This window comes from Giraffa tippelskirchi, chromosome 9, assembly GCF_054371585.1.
Source record: "Giraffa tippelskirchi isolate mGirTip1 chromosome 9, T2T-mGirTip1v1.2.pri, whole genome shotgun sequence".
Taxonomy (NCBI): domain Eukaryota; kingdom Metazoa; phylum Chordata; class Mammalia; order Artiodactyla; family Giraffidae; genus Giraffa; species Giraffa tippelskirchi.
In genome coordinates this window covers 66,511,959-66,529,045 of record NC_137283.1, presented here as the reverse complement: position 1 = coordinate 66,529,045, position 17,087 = coordinate 66,511,959, and positions in this window count along the sequence as shown.

Genomic DNA, 17,087 nt, shown 5'->3' with positions numbered 1-17,087 from the left:
CTTGTACTGGCGTCTGCAGAGCCCCACACTTGCTGTGCGAGGGAGGCCTAAAAACCCAATCTCGGGGCTGCCTTTCCTCCCTCCAAGGAAGACAGCCTGCTCGGCCGCCTTCAAGCTGAAAGTCACATTGGGCTGGGAAGTGCTAGCTGCGAAGTCAGTTTTCAGGGGCCATAGCCGCTGGGTGCACGTGTATGTCGACGGCTCCCACGCTGCCCGAGAACATCAAGACTCCCTCCACACAGCTCTTCCATCACGTTTGCTCTGCAGGAGAGAGCTCACAAGACTAGGCCTTTCTTGGCTCGGAAAGTGAATGCCTGTTTGCAGGCCTCTTGTACTGGCTTCTGCAGAGCCCCACACTTGCTGTGCGAGGGAGGCCTAAAAACCCCATCTCTGGGGCTGCCTTTCCTCCCTCCAAGGAAGAGAGCCGGCTCGGCCGCCTTCAAGCTGAAAGTCACATTGGGCTGGGAAGTGATAGATGGGAAGTTAGTTTTCAGGGGCCATAGCCGCTGGGTGCACCTGTATGTGTACAGCCGCGATACTGCCCGGGAACATCAAGGCTCCCTCCACACAGCTCTTTCTTCACGTTTGCTCTGCAGGAGAGAGCTCGCGAAACTAGGCCTTTCTTGACTCGGGAAGTGAGGACCTGCTCCCAGACCTATGAACCGGGCGTTTCCAGAGCTCCACGTTGCCTGCGCGCGGGAGGCCTGAAAACTCACTCTCTGGGGCTGCCTTTCCTCCCTCCAAGGAAGAGAGCCTGCCCGGCCGCCTTCTGGCTGAAAGTCACATCTGGCTGGGAAGTGGTAGTTGGGAAGTCAGTTTTCAGGGGCAATGTCCGCTAGGTGTACGTGCATGCCTAGGGTTCCCACACTGCCCAGAACACCAAGGTTCCCTTCACACAGCTCTTCCGTCACGGTAGCTCTGCAGGAGAGAGCTCGCGAAACTAGGCCTTTCTTGGCTCGGGAAGTGACGACCTGTTTGCAGGCCTCTTGTACTGGCGTCTGCAGAGCCCCACACTTGCTATGCGAGGGAGGCCTAAAAACCCAATCTCGGGGCTGCCTTTCCTCCCTCCAAGGAAGACAGCCTGCTCGGCCGCCTTCAAGCTGAAAGTCACATTGGGCTGGGAAGTACTAGCTGGGAAGTCAGTTTTCAGGGGCCATAGCCGCTGGGTGCACGTGTATGTGTACATCCCCGATACTGCCCGGGAACATCAAGGCTCCCTCCACACAGCTCTGCCTTCACGTTAGCTCTGCAGGAGAGAGCTCGTGAAACTAGGCCTTTCTTGACTGGGGAAGTGAGGACCTGCTCGCAGACCTATGGACCGGGCGTTTCCAGAGCTCCACGTTGCCTGCGCGCGGGAGGCCTGAAAACTCACTCCCTGGGGCTGCCTTTCCTCCCTCCAAGGAAGAGAGCCTGCCCGGCCGCCTTCTGGCTGAAAGTCACATCTGGCTGGGAAGTTGTAGTTGGGAAGTCAGTTTTCAGGGGCCATGGCTGCTGGCTGCACGTTTACAGCTAGGCCTCCCACACTGCCCGGGAACATCAAGGCTCCCTCCACACAGCTCTTTCTTCACGTTTGCTCTGCAGGAGAGAGCTCGCGAAACTAGGCCTTTCTTGACTCGGGAAGTGAGGACCTGCTCCCAGACCTATGGACCGGGCGTTTCCAGAGCTCCACGTTGCCTGCGCGCGGGAGGCCTGAAAACTCACTCTCTGGGGCTGCCTTTCCTCCCTCCAAGGAAGAGAGTCTGCCCGGCCGCCTTCTGGCTGAAAGTCACATCTGGCTGGGAAGTGGTAGTTGGGAAGTCAGTTTTCAGGGGCAATGTCCGCTAGGTGTACGTGCATGCCTAGGGTTCCCACACTGCCCAGAACACCAAGGTTCCCTTCACACAGCTCTTCCGTCACGGTAGCTCTGCAGGAGAGAGCTCGCGAAACTAGGCCTTTCTTGGCTCGGGAAGTGACGACCTGTTTGCAGGCCTCTTGTACTGGCGTCTGCAGAGCCCCACACTTGCTGTGCGAGGGAGGCCTAAAAACCCAATCTCGGGGCTGCCTTTCCTCCCTCCAAGGAAGACAGCCTGCCCGGCCGCCTTCTGGCTGAAAGTCACATCTGGCTGGGAAGTGGTAGTTGGGAAGTCAGTTTTCAGGGGCAATGTCCGCTAGGTGTACGTGCATGCCTAGGGTTCCCACACTGCCCAGAACACCAAGGTTCCCTTCACACAGCTCTTCCGTCACGGTAGCTCTGCAGGAGAGAGCTCGCAAAACTAGGCCTTTCTTGGCTCGGGAAGTGAATGCCTGTTTGCAGGCCTCTTGTACTGGCTTCTGTAGAGCCCCACACTTGCTGTACGAGGGAGGCCTAAAAACCCCATCTCTGGGGCTGCCTTTCCTCCCTCCAAGGAAGAGAACCGGCTCGGCCGCCTTCAAGCTGAAAGTCACATTGGGCTGGGAAGTGCTAGATGGGAAGTTAGTTTTCAGGGGCCATAGCCGCTGGGTGCACCTGTATGTGTACAGCCCCGATACTGCCCGGGAACATCAAGGCTCCCTCCACACAGCTCTGCCTTCACGTTAGCTCTGCAGGAGAGAGCTCGCGAAACTAGGCCTTTCTTGACTCGGGAAGTGAGGACCTGCTCGCAGACCTATGGACCGGGCGTTTCCAGAGCTCCACGTTGCCTGCGCGCGGGAGGCCTGAAAACTCACTCCCTGGGCCTGCCTTTCCTCCCTCCAAGGAAGAGAGCCTGCCCGGCCGCCTTCTGGCTGAAAGTCAAATCTGGCTGGGAAGTGGTAGTTGGGAAGTCAGTTTTCAGGGGCCATGGCTGCTGGCTGCACGTTTACAGCTAGGCCTCCCACACTGCCCGGGAAAATCAAGGCTCCCTCCACACAGCTCTTTCTTCACGTTTGCTCTGCAGGAGAGAGCTCGCGAAACTAGGCCTTTCTTGACTCGGGAAGTGAGGACCTGCTCCCAGACCTATGGACCGGGCGTTTCCAGAGCTCCACGTTGCCTGCGCGCGGGAGGCCTGAAAACTCACTCTCTGGGGCTGCCTTTCCTCCCTCCAAGGAAGAGAGCCTGCCCGGCCGCCTTCTGGCTGAAAGTCACATCTGGCTGGGAAGTGGTAGTTGGGAAGTCAGTTTTCAGGGGCAATGTCCGCTAGGTGTACGTGCATGCCTAGGGTTCCCACACTGCCCAGAACACCAAGGTTCCCTTCACACAGCTCTTCCGTCACGGTAGCTCTGCAGGAGAGAGCTCGCAAAACTAGGCCTTTCTTGGCTCGGGAAGTGAATGCCTGTTTGCAGGCCTCTTGTACTGGCTTCTGCAGAGCCCCACACTTGCTGTGCGAGGGAGGCCTAAAAACCCCATCTCTGGGGCTGCCTTTCCTCCCTCCAAGGAAGAGAGCCGGCTCGACCGCCTTCAAGCTGAAAGTCACATTGGGCTGGGAAGTGCTAGATGGGAAGTTAGTTTTCAGGGGCCATAGCCGCTGGGTGCACCTGTATGTGTACAGCCCCGATACTGCCCGGGAACATCAAGGCTCCCTCCACACAGCTCTGCCTTCACGTTAGCTCTGCAGGAGAGAGCTCGCGAAACTAGGCCTTTCTTGACTCGGGAAGTGAGGACCTGCTCGCAGACCTATGGACCGGGCGTTTCCAGAGCTCCACGTTGCCTGCGCGCGGGAGGCCTGAAAACTCACTCCCTGGGGCTGCCTTTCCTCCCTCCAAGGAAGAGAGCCTGCCCGGCCGCCTTCTGGCTGAAAGTCACATCTGGCTGGGAAGTGGTAGTTGGGAAGTCAGTTTTCAGGGGCCATGGCTGCTGGCTGCACGTTTACAGCTAGGCCTCACACACTGCCCGGGAACATCCAGGCTCCCTCCACACAGCTCTTTCTTCACGTTTGCTCTGCAGGAGAGAGCTCGCGAAACTAGGCCTTTCTTGACTCGGGAAGTGAGGACCTGCTCCCAGACCTATGGACCGGGCGTTTCCAGAGCTCCACGTGCCTGCGCGCGGGAGGCCTGAAAACTCACTCTCTGGGGCTGCCTTTCCTCCCTCCAAGGAAGAGAGCCTGCCCGGCCGCCTTCTGGCTGAAAGTCACATCTGGCTGGGAAGTGGTAGTTGGGAAGTCAGTTTTCAGGGGCAATGTCCGCTAGGTGTACGTGCATGCCTAGGGTTCCCACACTGCCCAGAACACCAAGGTTCCCTTCACACAGCTCTTCCGTCACGGTAGCTCTGCAGGAGAGAGCTCGCAAAACTAGGCCTTTCTTGGCTCGGGAAGTGAATGCCTGTTTGCAGGCCTCTTGTACTGGCTTCTGCAGAGCCCCACACTTGCTGTGCGAGGGAGGCCTAAAAACCCCATCTCTGGGGCTGCCTTTCCTCCCTCCAAGGAAGAGAGCCGGCTCGGCCGCCTTCAAGCTGAAAGTCACATTGGGCTGGGAAGTGCTAGATGGGAAGTTAGTTTTCAGGGGCCATAGCCGCTGGGTGCACCTGTATGTGTACAGCCCCGATACTGCCCGGGAACATCAAGGCTCCCTCCACACAGCTCTGCCTTCACGTTAGCTCTGCAGGAGAGAGCTCGCGAAACTAGGCCTTTGTTGACTCGGGAAGTGAGGACCTGCTCGCAGACCTATGGACCGGGCGTTTCCAGAGCTCCACGTTGCCTGCGCGCGGGAGGCCTGAAAACTCACTCCCTGGGGCTGCCTTTCCTCCCTCCAAGGAAGAGAGCCTGCCCGGCCGCCTTCTGGCTGAAAGTCAAATCTGGCTGGGAAGTCAGTTTTCAGGGGCCATGGCTGCTGACTGCACGTTTACAGCTAGGCCTCCCACACTGCCCGGGAACATCAAGGCTCCCTCCACACAGCTCTTTCTTCACGTTTGCTCTGCAGGAGAGAGCTCGCGAAACTAGGCCTTTCTTGACTCGGGAAGTGAGGACCTGCTCCCAGACCTACGGACCGGACGTTTCCAGAGCTCCACGTTGCCTGCGCGCGGGAGGCCTGAAAACTCACTCTCTGGGGCTGCCTTTCCTCCCTCCAAGGAAGAGAGCCTGCCCGGCCGCCTTCTGGCTGAAAGTCACATCTGGCTGGGAAGTGGTAGTTGGGAAGTCAGTTTTCAGGGGCAATGTCCGCTAGGTGTACGTGCATGCCTAGGGTTCCCACACTGCCCAGAACACCAAGGTTCCCTTCACACAGCTCTTCCGTCACGGTAGCTCTGCAGGAGAGAGCTCGCGAAACTAGGCCTTTCTTGGCTCGGGAAGTGACGACCTGTTTGCAGGCCTCTTGTACTGGCGTCTGCAGAGCCCCACACTTGCTGTGCGAGGGAGGCCTAAAAACCCAATCTCGGGGCTGCCTTTCCTCCCTCCAAGGAAGACAGCCTGCCCGGCCGCCTTCTGGCTGAAAGTCACATCTGGCTGGGAAGTGGTAGTTTGGAAGTCAGTTTTCAGGGGCAATGTCCGCTAGGTGTACGTGCATGCCTAGGGTTCCCACACTGCCCAGAACACCAAGGTTCCCTTCACACAGCTCTTCCGTCACGGTAGCTCTGCAGGAGAGAGCTCGCAAACTAGGCCTTTCCTGGCTCGGGAAGTGAATGCCTGTTTGCAGGCCTCTTGTACTGGCTTCTGCAGAGCCCCACACTTGCTGTGCGAGGGAGGCCTAAAAACCCCATCTCTGGGGCTGCCTTTCCTCCCTCCAAGGAAGAGAGCCGGCTCGGCCGCCTTCAAGCTGAAAGTCACATTGGGCTGGGAAGTGCTAGATGGGAAGTTAGTTTTCAGGGGCCGTAGCCGCTGGGTGCACCTGTATGTGTACAGCCCTGATACTGCCCGGGAACATCAAGGCTCCCTCCACACAGCTCTGCCTTCACGTTAGCTCTGCAGGAGAGAGCTCGCGAAACTAGGCCTTTGTTGACTCAGGAAGTGAGGACCTGCTCGCAGACCTATGGACCGGGCGTTTCCATAGCTCCACGTTGCCTGCGCGCAGGAGGCCTGAAAACTCACTCCCTGGGGCTGCCTTTCCTCCCTCCAAGGAAGAGAGCCTGCCCGGCCGCCTTCTGGCTGAAAGTCAAATCTGGCTGGGAAGTGGTAGTTGGGAAGTCAGTTTTCAGGGGCCATGGCTGCTGGCTGCACGTTTACAGCTAGGCCTCCCACACTGCCCGGGAACATCAAGGCTCCCTCCACACAGCTCTTTCTTCACGTTTGCTCTGCAGGAGAGAGCTCGCGAAACTAGGCCTTTCTTGACTCGGGAAGTGAGGACCTGCTCCCAGACCTATGGACCGGGCGTTTCCAGAGCTCCACGTTGCCTGCGCGCGGGAGGCCTGAAAACTCACTCTCTGGGGCTGCCTTTCCTCCCTCCAAGGAAGAGAGCCTGCCCGGCCGCCTTCTGGCTGAAAGTCACATCTGGCTGGGAAGTGGTAGTTGGGAAGTCAGTTTTCAGGGGCAATGTCCGCTAGGTGTACGTGCATGCCTAGGGTTCCCACACTGCCCAGAACACCAAGGTTCCCTTCACACAGCTCTTCCGTCATGGTAGCTCTGCAGGAGAGAGCTCGCGAAACTAGGCCTTTCTTGGCTCGGGAAGTGACGACCTGTTTGCAGGCCTCTTGTACTGGCGTCTGCAGAGCCCCACACTTGCTGTGCGAGGGAGGCCTAAAAACCCAATCTCGGGGCTGCCTTTCCTCCCTCCAAGGAAGACAGCCTGCCCGGCCGCCTTCTGGCTGAAAGTCACATCTGGCTGGGAAGTGGTAGTTGGGAAGTCAGTTTTCAGGGGCAATGTCCGCTAGGTGTACGTGCATGCCTAGGGTTCCCACACTGCCCAGAACACCAAGGTTCCCTTCACACAGCTCTTCTGTCACGGTAGCTCTGCAGGAGAGAGCTCGCAAAACTAGGCCTTTCTTGGCTCGGGAAGTGAATGCCTGTTTGCAGGCCTCTTGTACTGGCTTCTGCAGAGCCCCACACTTGCTCTGCGAGGGAGGCCTAAAAACCCCATCTCTGGGGCTGCCTTTCCTCCCTCCAAGGAAGAGAGCCGGCTCGGCCGCCTTCAAGCTGAAAGTCACATTGGGCTGGGAAGTGCTAGATGGGAAGTTAGTTTTCAGGGGCCATAGCCGCTGGGTGCACCTGTATGTGTACAGCCCCGATACTGCCCGGGAACATCAAGGCTCCCTCCACACAGCTCTGCCTTCACGTTAGCTCTGCAGGAGAGAGGTCGCGAAACTAGGCCTTTCTTGACTCGGGAAGTGAGGACCTGCTCGCAGAACTATGGACCGGGCGTTTCCAGAGCTCCACGTTGCCTGCGCGCGGGAGGCCTGAAAACTCACTCCCTGGGGCTGCCTTTCCTCCCTCCAAGGAAGAGAGCCTGCCCGGCCGCCTTCTGGCTGAAAGTCACATCTGGCTGGGAAGTGGTAGTTGGGAAGTCAGTTTTCAGGGGCCATGGCTGCTGGCTGCACGTTTACAGCTAGGCCTCCCACACTGCCCGGGAACATCAAGGCTCCCTCCACACAGCTCTTTCTTCACGTTTGCTCTGCAGGAGAGAGCTCGCGAAACTAGGCCTTTCTTGACTCGGGAAGTGAGGACCTGCTCGCAGACCTATGGACCGGGCGTTTCCAGAGCTCCAGGTTGCCTGCGCGCGGGAGGCCTGAAAACTCACTCCCTGGGGCTGCCTTTCCTCCCTCCAAGGAACAGAGCCTGCCCGGCCGCCTTCTGGCTGAAAGTCACATCTGGCTGGGAAGTGGTAGTTGGGAAGTCAGTTTTCAGGGGCCATGGCTGCTGGCTGCACGTTTACAGCTAGGCCTCCCACACTGCCCGGGAACATCAAGGCTCCCTCCACACAGCTCTTTCTTCACGTTTGCTCTGCAGGAGAGAGCTCGCGAAACTAGGCCTTTCTTGACTCGGGAAGTGACGACCTGCTCCCAGACCTATGGACCGGGCGCTTCCAGAGCTCCACGTTGCCTGCGCGCGGGAGGCCTGAAAACTCACTCTCTGGGGCTGCCTTTCCTCCCTCCAAGGAAGAGAGCCTGCCCGGCCGCCTTCTGGCTGAAAGTCACATCTGGCTGGGAAGTGGTAGTTGGGAAGTCAGTTTTCAGGGGCAATGTCCGCTAGGTGTACGTGCATGCCTAGGGTTCCCACACTGCCCAGAACACCAAGGTTCCCTTCACACAGCTCTTCCGTCACGGTAGCTCTGCAGGAGAGAGCTCGCGAAACTAGGCCTTTCTTGGCTCGGGAAGTGACGACCTGTTTGCAGGCCTCTTGTACTGGCGTCTGCAGAGCCCCACACTTGCTGTGCGAGGGAGGCCTAAAAACCCAATCTCGGGGCTGCCTTTCCTCCCTCCAAGGAAGACAGCCTGCCCGGCCGCCTTCTGGCTGAAAGTCACATCTGGCTGGGAAGTGGTAGTTGGGAAGTCAGTTTTCAGGGGCAATGTCCGCTAGGTGTACGTGCATGCCTAGGGTTCCCACACTGCCCAGAACACCAAGGTTCCCTTCACACAGCTCTTCCGTCACGGTAGCTCTGCAGGAGAGAGCTCGCAAAACTAGGCCTTTCTTGGCTCGGGAAGTGAATGCCTGTTTGCAGGCCTCTTGTACTGGCTTCTGCAGAGCCCCACACTTGCTGTGCGAGGGAGGCCTAAAAACCCCATCTCTGGGGCTGCCTTTCCTCCCTCCAAGGAAGAGAGCCGGCTCGGCCGCCTTCAAGCTGAAAGTCACATTGGGCTGGGAAGTGCTAGATGGGAAGTTAGTTTTCAGGGGCCATAGCCGCTGGGTGCACCTGTATGTGTACAGCCCCGATACTGCCCGGGAACATCAAGGCTCCCTCCACACAGCTCTGCCTTCACGTTAGCTCTGCAGGAGAGAGCTCGCGAAACTAGGCCTTTCTTGACTCGGGAAGTGAGGACCTGCTCGCAGACCTATGGACCGGGCGTTTCCAGAGCTCCACGTTGCCTGCGCGCGGGAGGCCTGAAAACTCACTCCCTGGGGCTGCCTTTCCTCCCTCCAAGGAAGAGAGCCTGCCCGGCCGCCTTCTGGCTGAAAGTCACATCTGGCTGGGAAGTGGTAGTTGGGAAGTCAGTTTTCAGGGGCCATGGCTGCTGGCTGCACGTTTACAGCTAGGCCTCCCACACTGCCCGGGAACATCAAGGCTCCCTCCACACAGCTCTTTCTTCACGTTTGCTCTGCAGGAGAGAGCTCGCGAAACTAGGCCTTTCTTGACTCGGGAAGTGACGACCTGCTCCCAGACCTATGGACCGGGCGTTTCCAGAGCTCCACGTTGCCTGCGCGCGGGAGGCCTGAAAACTCACTCTCTGGGGCTGCCTTTCCTCCCTCCAAGGAAGAGAGCCTGCCCGGCCGCCTTCTGGCTGAAAGTCACATCTGGCTGGGAAGTGGTAGTTGGGAAGTCAGTTTTCAGGGGCAATGTCCGCTAGGTGTACGTGCATGCCTAGGGTTCCCACACTGCCCAGAACACCAAGGTTCCCTTCACACAGCTCTTCCGTCACGGTAGCTCTTCAGGAGAGAGCTCGCGAAACTAGGCCTTTCTAGGCTCGGGAAGTGACGACCTGTTTGCAGGCCTCTAGTACTGGCGTCTGCAGAGCCCCACACTTGCTGTGCGAGGGAGGCCTAAAAATCCCATCTCTGGGGCTGCCTTTCCTCCCTCCAAGGAAGAGAGCCGGCTCTGCCGCCTTCAAGCTGAAAGTCACATTGGGCTGGGAAGTGCTAGATGGGAAGTTAGTTTTCGGGGGCCATAGCCGCTGGGTGCACCTGTATGTGTACAGCCCCGATACTGCCCGGGAACATCAAGGCTCCCTCCACACAGCTCTGCCTTCACGTTAGCTCTGCAGGAGAGAGCTCGCGAAACTAGGCCTTTGTTGACTCGGGAAGTGAGGACCTGCTCGCAGACCTATGGACCGGGCGTTTCCAGAGCTCCACGTTGCCTGCGCGCGGGAGGCCTGAAAACTCACTCCCTGGGGCTGCCTTTCCTCCCTCCAAGGAAGAGAGCCTGCCCGGCCGCCTTCTGGCTGAAAGTCAAATCTGGCTGGGAAGTGGTAGTTGGGAAGTCAGTTTTCAGGGGCCATGGCTGCTGGCTGCACGTTTACAGCTAGGCCTCCCACACTGCCCGGGAACATCAAGGCTCCCTCCACACAGCTCTTTCTTCACGTTTGCTCTGCAGGAGAGAGCTCGCGAAACTAGGCCTTTCTTGACTCGGGAAGTGAGGACCTGCTCCCAGACCTATGGACCGGGCGTTTCCAGAGCTCCACGTTGCCTGCGCGCGGGAGGCCTGAAAACTCACTCTCTGGGGCTGCCTTTCCTCCCTCCAAGGAAGAGAGCCTGCCCGGCCGCCTTCTGGCTGAAAGTCACATCTGGCTGGGAAGTGGTAGTTGGGAAGTCAGTTTTCAGGGGCAATGTCCGCTAGGTGTACGTGCATGCCTAGGGTTCCCACACTGCCCAGAACACCAAGGTTCCCTTCACACAGCTCTTCCGTCACGGTAGCTCTGCAGGAGAGAGCTCGCGAAACTAGGCCTTTCTAGGCTCGGGAAGTGACGACCTGTTTGCAGGCCTCTAGTACTGGCGTCTGCAGAGCCCCACACTTGCTGTGCGAGGGAGGCCTAAAAACCCCATCTCTGGGGCTGCCTTTCCTCCCTCCAAGGAAGAGAGCCGGCTCGGCCGCCTTCAAGCTGAAAGTCAGATTGGGCTGGGAAGTGCTAGATGGGAAGTTAGTTTTCAGGGGCCATAGCCGCTGGGTGCACCTGTATGTGTACAGCCCCGATACTGCCCGGGAACATCAAGGCTCCCTCCACACAGCTCTGCCTTCACGTTAGCTCTGCAGGAGAGAGCTCGCGAAACTAGGCCTTTCTTGACTCGGGAAGTGAGGACCTGCTCGCAGACCTATGGACCGGGCGTTTCCAGAGCTCCACGTTGCCTGCGCGCGGGAGGCCTGAAAACTCACTCCCGGGGGCTGCCTTTCCTCCCTCCAAGGAAGAGAGCCTGCACGGCCGCCTTCTGGCTGAAAGTCAAATCTGGCTGGGAAGTGGTAGTTGGGAAGTCAGTTTTCAGGGGCCATGGCTGCTGGCTGCACGTTTACAGCTAGGCCTCCCACACTGCCCGGGAACATCAAGGCTCCCTCCACACAGCTCTTTCTTCACGTTTGCTCTGCAGGAGAGAGCTCGCGAAACTAGGCCTTTCTTGACTCGGGAATTGAGGACCTGCTCCCAGACCTATGGACCGGGCTTTTCCAGAGCTCCACGTTGCCTGCGCGCGGGAGGCCTGAAAACTCACTCTCTGGGGCTGCCTTTCCTCCCTCCAAGGAAGAGAGCCTGCCCGGCCGCCTTCTGGCTGAAAGTCACATCTGGCTGGGAAGTGGTAGTTGGGAAGTCAGTTTTCAGGGGCAATGTCCGCTAGGTGTACGTGCATGCCTAGGGTTCCCACACTGCCCAGAACACCAAGGTTCCCTTCACACAGCTCTTCCGTCACGGTAGCTCTGCAGGAGAGAGCTCGCGAAACTAGGCCTTTCTTGGCTCGGGAAGTGACGACCTGTTTGCAGGCCTCTTGTACTGGCGTCTGCAGAGCCCCACACTTGCTGTGCGAGGGAGGCCTAAAAACCCAATCTCGGGGCTGCCTTTCCTCCCTCCAAGGAAGACAGCCTGCCCGGCCGCCTTCTGGCTGAAAGTCACATCTGGCTGGGAAGTGGTAGTTGGGAAGTCAGTTTTCAGGGGCAATGTCCGCTAGGTGTACGTGCATGCCTAGGGTTCCCACACTGCCCAGAACACCAAGGTTCCCTTCACACAGCTCTTCCGTCACGGTAGCTCTGCAGGAGAGAGCTCGCAAAACTAGGCCTTTCTTGGCTCGGGAAGTGAATGCCTGTTTGCAGGCCTCTTGTACTGGCTTCTGCAGAGCCCCACACTTGCTGTGCGAGGGAGGCCTAAAAACCCCATCTCTGGGGCTGCCTTTCCTCCCTCCAAGGAAGAGAGCCGGCTCGGCCGCCTTCAAGCTGAAAGTCACATTGGGCTGGGAAGTGCTAGATGGGAAGTTAGTTTTCAGGGGCCATAGCCGCTGGGTGCACCTGTATGTGTACAGCCCCGATACTGCCCGGGAACATCAAGGCTCCCTCCACACAGCTCTGCCTTCACGTTAGCTCTGCAGGAGAGAGCTCGCGAAACTAGGCCTTTCTTGACTCGGGAAGTGAGGACCTGCTCGCAGACCTATGGACCGGGTGTTTCCAGAGCTCCACGTTGCCTGCGCGGGAGGCCTGAAAACTCACTCCCTGGGGCTGCCTTTCCTCCCTCCAAGGAAGAGAGCCTGCCCGGCCGCCTTCTGGCTGAAAGTCACATCTGGCTGGGAAGTGGTAGTTGGGAAGTCAGTTTTCAGGGGCCATGGCTGCTGGCTGCACGTTTACAGCTAGGCCTCCCACACTGCCCGGGAACATCAAGGCTCCCTCCACACAGCTCTTTCTTCACGTTTGCTCTGCAGGAGAGAGCTCGCGAAACTAGGCCTTTCTTGACTCGGGAAGTGAGGACCTGCTCCCAGACCTATGGACCGGGCGTTTCCAGAGCTCCACGTTGCCTGCGCGCGGGAGGCCTGAAAACTCACTCTCTGGGGCTGCCTTTCCTCCCTCCAAGGAAGAGAGCCTGCCCGGCCGCCTTCTGGCTGAAAGTCACATCTGGCTGGGAAGTGGTAGTTGGGAAGTCAGTTTTCAGGGGCAATGTCCGCTAGGTGTACGTGCATGCCTAGGGTTCCCACACTGCCCAGAACACCAAGGTTCCCTTCACACAGCTCTTCCGTCACGGTAGCTCTGCAGGAGAGAGCTCGCGAAACTAGGCCTTTCTTGGCTCGGGAAGTGAATGCCTGTTTGCAGGCCTCTTGTACTGGCTTCTGCAGAGCCCCACACTTGCTGTGCGAGGGAGGCCTAAAAACCCCATCTCTGGGGCTGCCTTTCCTCCCTCCAAGGAAGAGAGCCGGCTCGGCCGCCTTCAAGCTGAAAGTCACATTGGGCTGGGAAGTGCTAGATGGGAAGTTAGTTTTCAGGGGCCATAGCCGCTGGGTGCACCTGTATGTGTACAGCCCCGATACTGCCCGGGAACATCAAGGCTCCCTCCACACAGCTCTGCCTTCACGTTAGCTCTGCAGGAGAGAGCTCGCGAAACTAGGTCTTTCTTGACTCGGGAGTGAGGACCTGCTCGCAGACCTATGGACCGGGCGTTTCCAGAGCTCCACGTTGCCTGCGCGCGGGAGGCCTGAAAACTCACTCCCTGGGGCTGCCTTTCCTCCCTCCAAGGAAGAGAGCCTGCCCGGCCGCCTTCTGGCTGAAAGTCAAATCTGGCTGGGAAGTGGTAGTTGGGAAGTCAGTTTTGAGGGGCCATGGCTGCTGGCTGCACGTTTACAGCTAGGCCTCCCACACTGCCCGGGAACATCAAGGCTCCCTCCACACAGCTCTTTCTTCACGTTTGCTCTGCAGGAGAGAGCTCGCGAAACTAGGCCTTTCTTGACTCGGGAAGTGAGGACCTGCTCCCAGACCTATGGACCGGGCGTTTCCAGAACTCCACGTTGCCTGCGCGCGGGAGGCCTGAAAACTCACTCTCTGGGGTTGCCTTTCCTCCCTCCAAGGAAGAGAGCCTGCCCGGCCGCCTTCTGGCTGAAAGTCACATCTGGCTGGGAAGTGGTAGTTGGGAAGTCAGTTTTCAGGGGCAATGTCCGCTAGGTGTACGTGCATGCCTAGGGTTCCCACACTGCCCAGAACACCAAGGTTCCCTTCACACAGCTCTTCCGTCACGGTAGCTCTGCAGGAGAGAGCTCGCGAAACTAGGCCTTTCTTGGCTCGGGAAGTGACGACCTGTTTGCAGGCCTCTTGTACTGGCGTCTGCAGAGCCCCACACTTGCTGTGCGAGGGAGGCCTAAAAACCCAATCTCGGGGCTGCCTTTCCTCCCTCCAAGGAAGACAGCCTGCCCGGCCGCCTTCTGGCTGAAAGTCACATCTGGCTGGGAAGTGGTAGTTGGGAAGTCAGTTTTCAGGGGCAATGTCCGCTAGGTGTACGTGCATGCCTAGGGTTCCCACACTGCCCAGAACACCAAGGTTCCCTTCACACAGCTCTTCCGTCACGGTAGCTCTGCAGGAGAGAGCTCGCAAAACTAGGCCTTTCCTGGCTCGGGAAGTGAATGCCTGTTTGCAGGCCTCTTGTACTGGCTTCTGCAGAGCCCCACACTTGCTGTGCGAGGGAGGCCTAAAAACCCCATCTCTGGGGCTGCCTTTCCTCCCTCCAAGGAAGAGAGCCGGCTCGGCCGCCTTCAAGCTGAAAGTCACATTGGGCTGGGAAGTGCTAGATGGGAAGTTAGTTTTCAGGGGCCGTAGCCGCTGGGTGCACCTGTATGTGTACAGCCCCGATACTGCCCGGGAACATCAAGGCTCCCTCCACACAGCTCTGCCTTCACGTTAGCTCTGCAGGAGAGAGCTCGCGAAACTAGGCCTTTGTTGACTCAGGAAGTGAGGACCTGCTCGCAGACCTATGGACCGGGCGTTTCCAGAGCTCCACATTGCCTGCGCGCGGGAGGCCTGAAAACTCACTCCCTGGGGCTGCCTTTCCTCCCTCCAAGGAAGAGAGCCTGCCCGGCCGCCTTCTGGCTGAAAGTCACATCTGGCTGGGAAGTGGTAGTTGGGAAGTCAGTTTTCAGGGGCCATGGCTGCTCGCTGCACGTTTACAGCTAGGCCTCCCACACTGCCCGGGAACATCAAGGCTCCCTCCACACAGCTCTTTCTTCACGTTTGCTCTGCAGGAGAGAGCTCGCGAAACTAGGCCTTTCTTGACTCGGGAAGTGAGGACCTGCTCCCAGACCTATGGACCGGGCGTTTCCAGAGCTCCACGTTGCCTGCGCGCGGGAGGCCTGAAAACTCACTCTCTGGGGCTGCCTTTCCTCCCTCCAAGGAAGAGAGCCTGCCCGGCCGCCTTCTGGCTGAAAGTCACATCTGGCTGGGAAGTGGTAGTTGGGAAGTCAGTTTTCAGGGGCAATGTCCGCTAGGTGTACGTGCATGCCTAGGGTTCCCACACTGCCCAGAACACCAAGGTTCCCTTCACACAGCTCTTCCGTCACGGTAGCTCTGCAGGAGAGAGCTCGCGAAACTATGCCTTTCTTGGCTCGGGAAGTGACGACCTGTTTGCAGGCCTCTTGTACTGGCATCTGCAGAGCCCCACACTTGCTGTGCGAGGGAGGCCTAAAAACCCAATCTCGGGGCTGCCTTTCCTCCCTCCAAGGAAGACAGCCTGCCCGGCCGCCTTCTGGCTGAAAGTCACATCTGGCTGGGAAGTGGTAGTTGGGAAGTCAGTTTTCAGGGGCAATGTCCGCTAGGTGTACGTGCATGCCTAGGGTTCCCACACTGCCCAGAACACCAAGGTTCCCTTCACACAGCTCTTCCGTCACGGTAGCTCTGCAGGAGAGAGCTCGCAAAACTAGGCCTTTCTTGGCTCGGGAAGTGAATGCCTGTTTGCAGGCCTCTTGTACTGGCTTCTGCAGAGCCCCACACTTGCTCTGCGAGGGAGGCCTAAAAACCCCATCTCTGGGGCTGCCTTTCCTCCCTCCAAGGAAGAGAGCCGGCTCGGCCGCCTTCAAGCTGAAAGTCACATTGGGCTGGGAAGTGCTAGATGGGAAGTTAGTTTTCAGGGGCCATAGCCGCTGGGTGCACCTGTATGTGTACAGCCCCGATACTGCCCGGGAACATCAAGGCTCCCTCCACACAGCTCTTTCTTCACGTTTGCTCTGCAGGAGAGAGCTCGCGAAACTAGGCCTTTCTTGACTCGGGAAGTGAGGACCTGCTCCCAGACCTATGGACCGGGCGTTTCCAGAGCTCCACGTTGCCTGCGCGCGGGAGGCCTGAAAACTCACTCTCTGGGGCTGCCTTTCCTCCCTCCAAGGAAGAGAGCCTGCCCGGCCGCCTTCTGGCTGAAAGTCACATCTGGCTGGGAAGTGGTAGTTGGGAAGTCAGTTTTCAGGGGCCATGGCTGCTGGCTGCACGTTTACAGCTAGGCCTCCCACACTGCCCGGGAACATCAAGGCTCCCTCCACACAGCTCTTTCTTCACGTTTGCTCTGCAGGAGAGAGCTCGCGAAACTAGGCCTTTCTTGACTCGGGAAGTGAGGACCTGCTCCCAGACCTATGGACCGGGCGTTTCCAGAGCTCCACGTTGCCTGCGCGCGGGAGGCCTGAAAACTCACTCTCTGGGGCTGCCTTTCCTCCCTCCAAGGAAGAGAGCCTGCCCGGCCGCCTTCTGGCTGAAAGTCACATCTGGCTGGGAAGTGGTAGTTGGGAAGTCAGTTTTCAGGGGCAATGTCCGCTAGGTGTACGTGCATGCCTAGGGTTCCCACACTGCCCAGAACACCAAGGTTCCCTTCACACAGCTCTTCCGTCACGGTAGCTCTGCAGGAGAGAGCTCGCGAAACTAGGCCTTTCTTGGCTCGGGAAGTGACGACCTGTTTGCAGGCCTCTTGTACTGGCGTCTGCAGAGCCCCACACTTGCTGTGCGAGGGAGGCCTAAAAACCCAATCTCGGGGCTGCCTTTCCTCCCTCCAAGGAAGACAGCCTGCCCGGCCGCCTTCTGGCTGAAAGTCACATCTGGCTGGGAAGTGGTAGTTGGGAAGTCAGTTTTCACGGGCAATGTCCGCTAGGTGTACGTGCATGCCTAGGGTTCCCACACTGCCCAGAACACCAAGGTTCCCTTCACACAGCTCTTCCGTCACGGTAGCTCTGCAGGAGAGAGCTCGCAAAACTAGGCCTTTCTTGGCTCGGGAAGTGAATGCCTGTTTGCAGGCCTCTTGTACTGGCTTCTGCAGAGCCCCACACTTGCTGTGCGAGGGAGGCCTAAAAACCCCATCTCTGGGGCTGCCTTTCCTCCCTCCAAGGAAGAGAGCCGGCTCGGCCGCCTTCAAGCTGAAAGTCACATTGGGCTGGGAAGTGCTAGATGGGAAGTTAGTTTTCAGGGGCCATAGCCGCTGGGTGCACCTGTATGTGTACAGCCCCGATACTGCCCGGGAACATCAAGGCTCCCTCCACACAGCTCTGCCTTCACGTTAGCTCTGCAGGAGAGAGCTCGCGAAACTAGGCCTTTCTTGACTCGGGAAGTGAGGACCTGCTCGCAGACCTATGGACCGGGCGTTTCCAGAGCTCCACGTT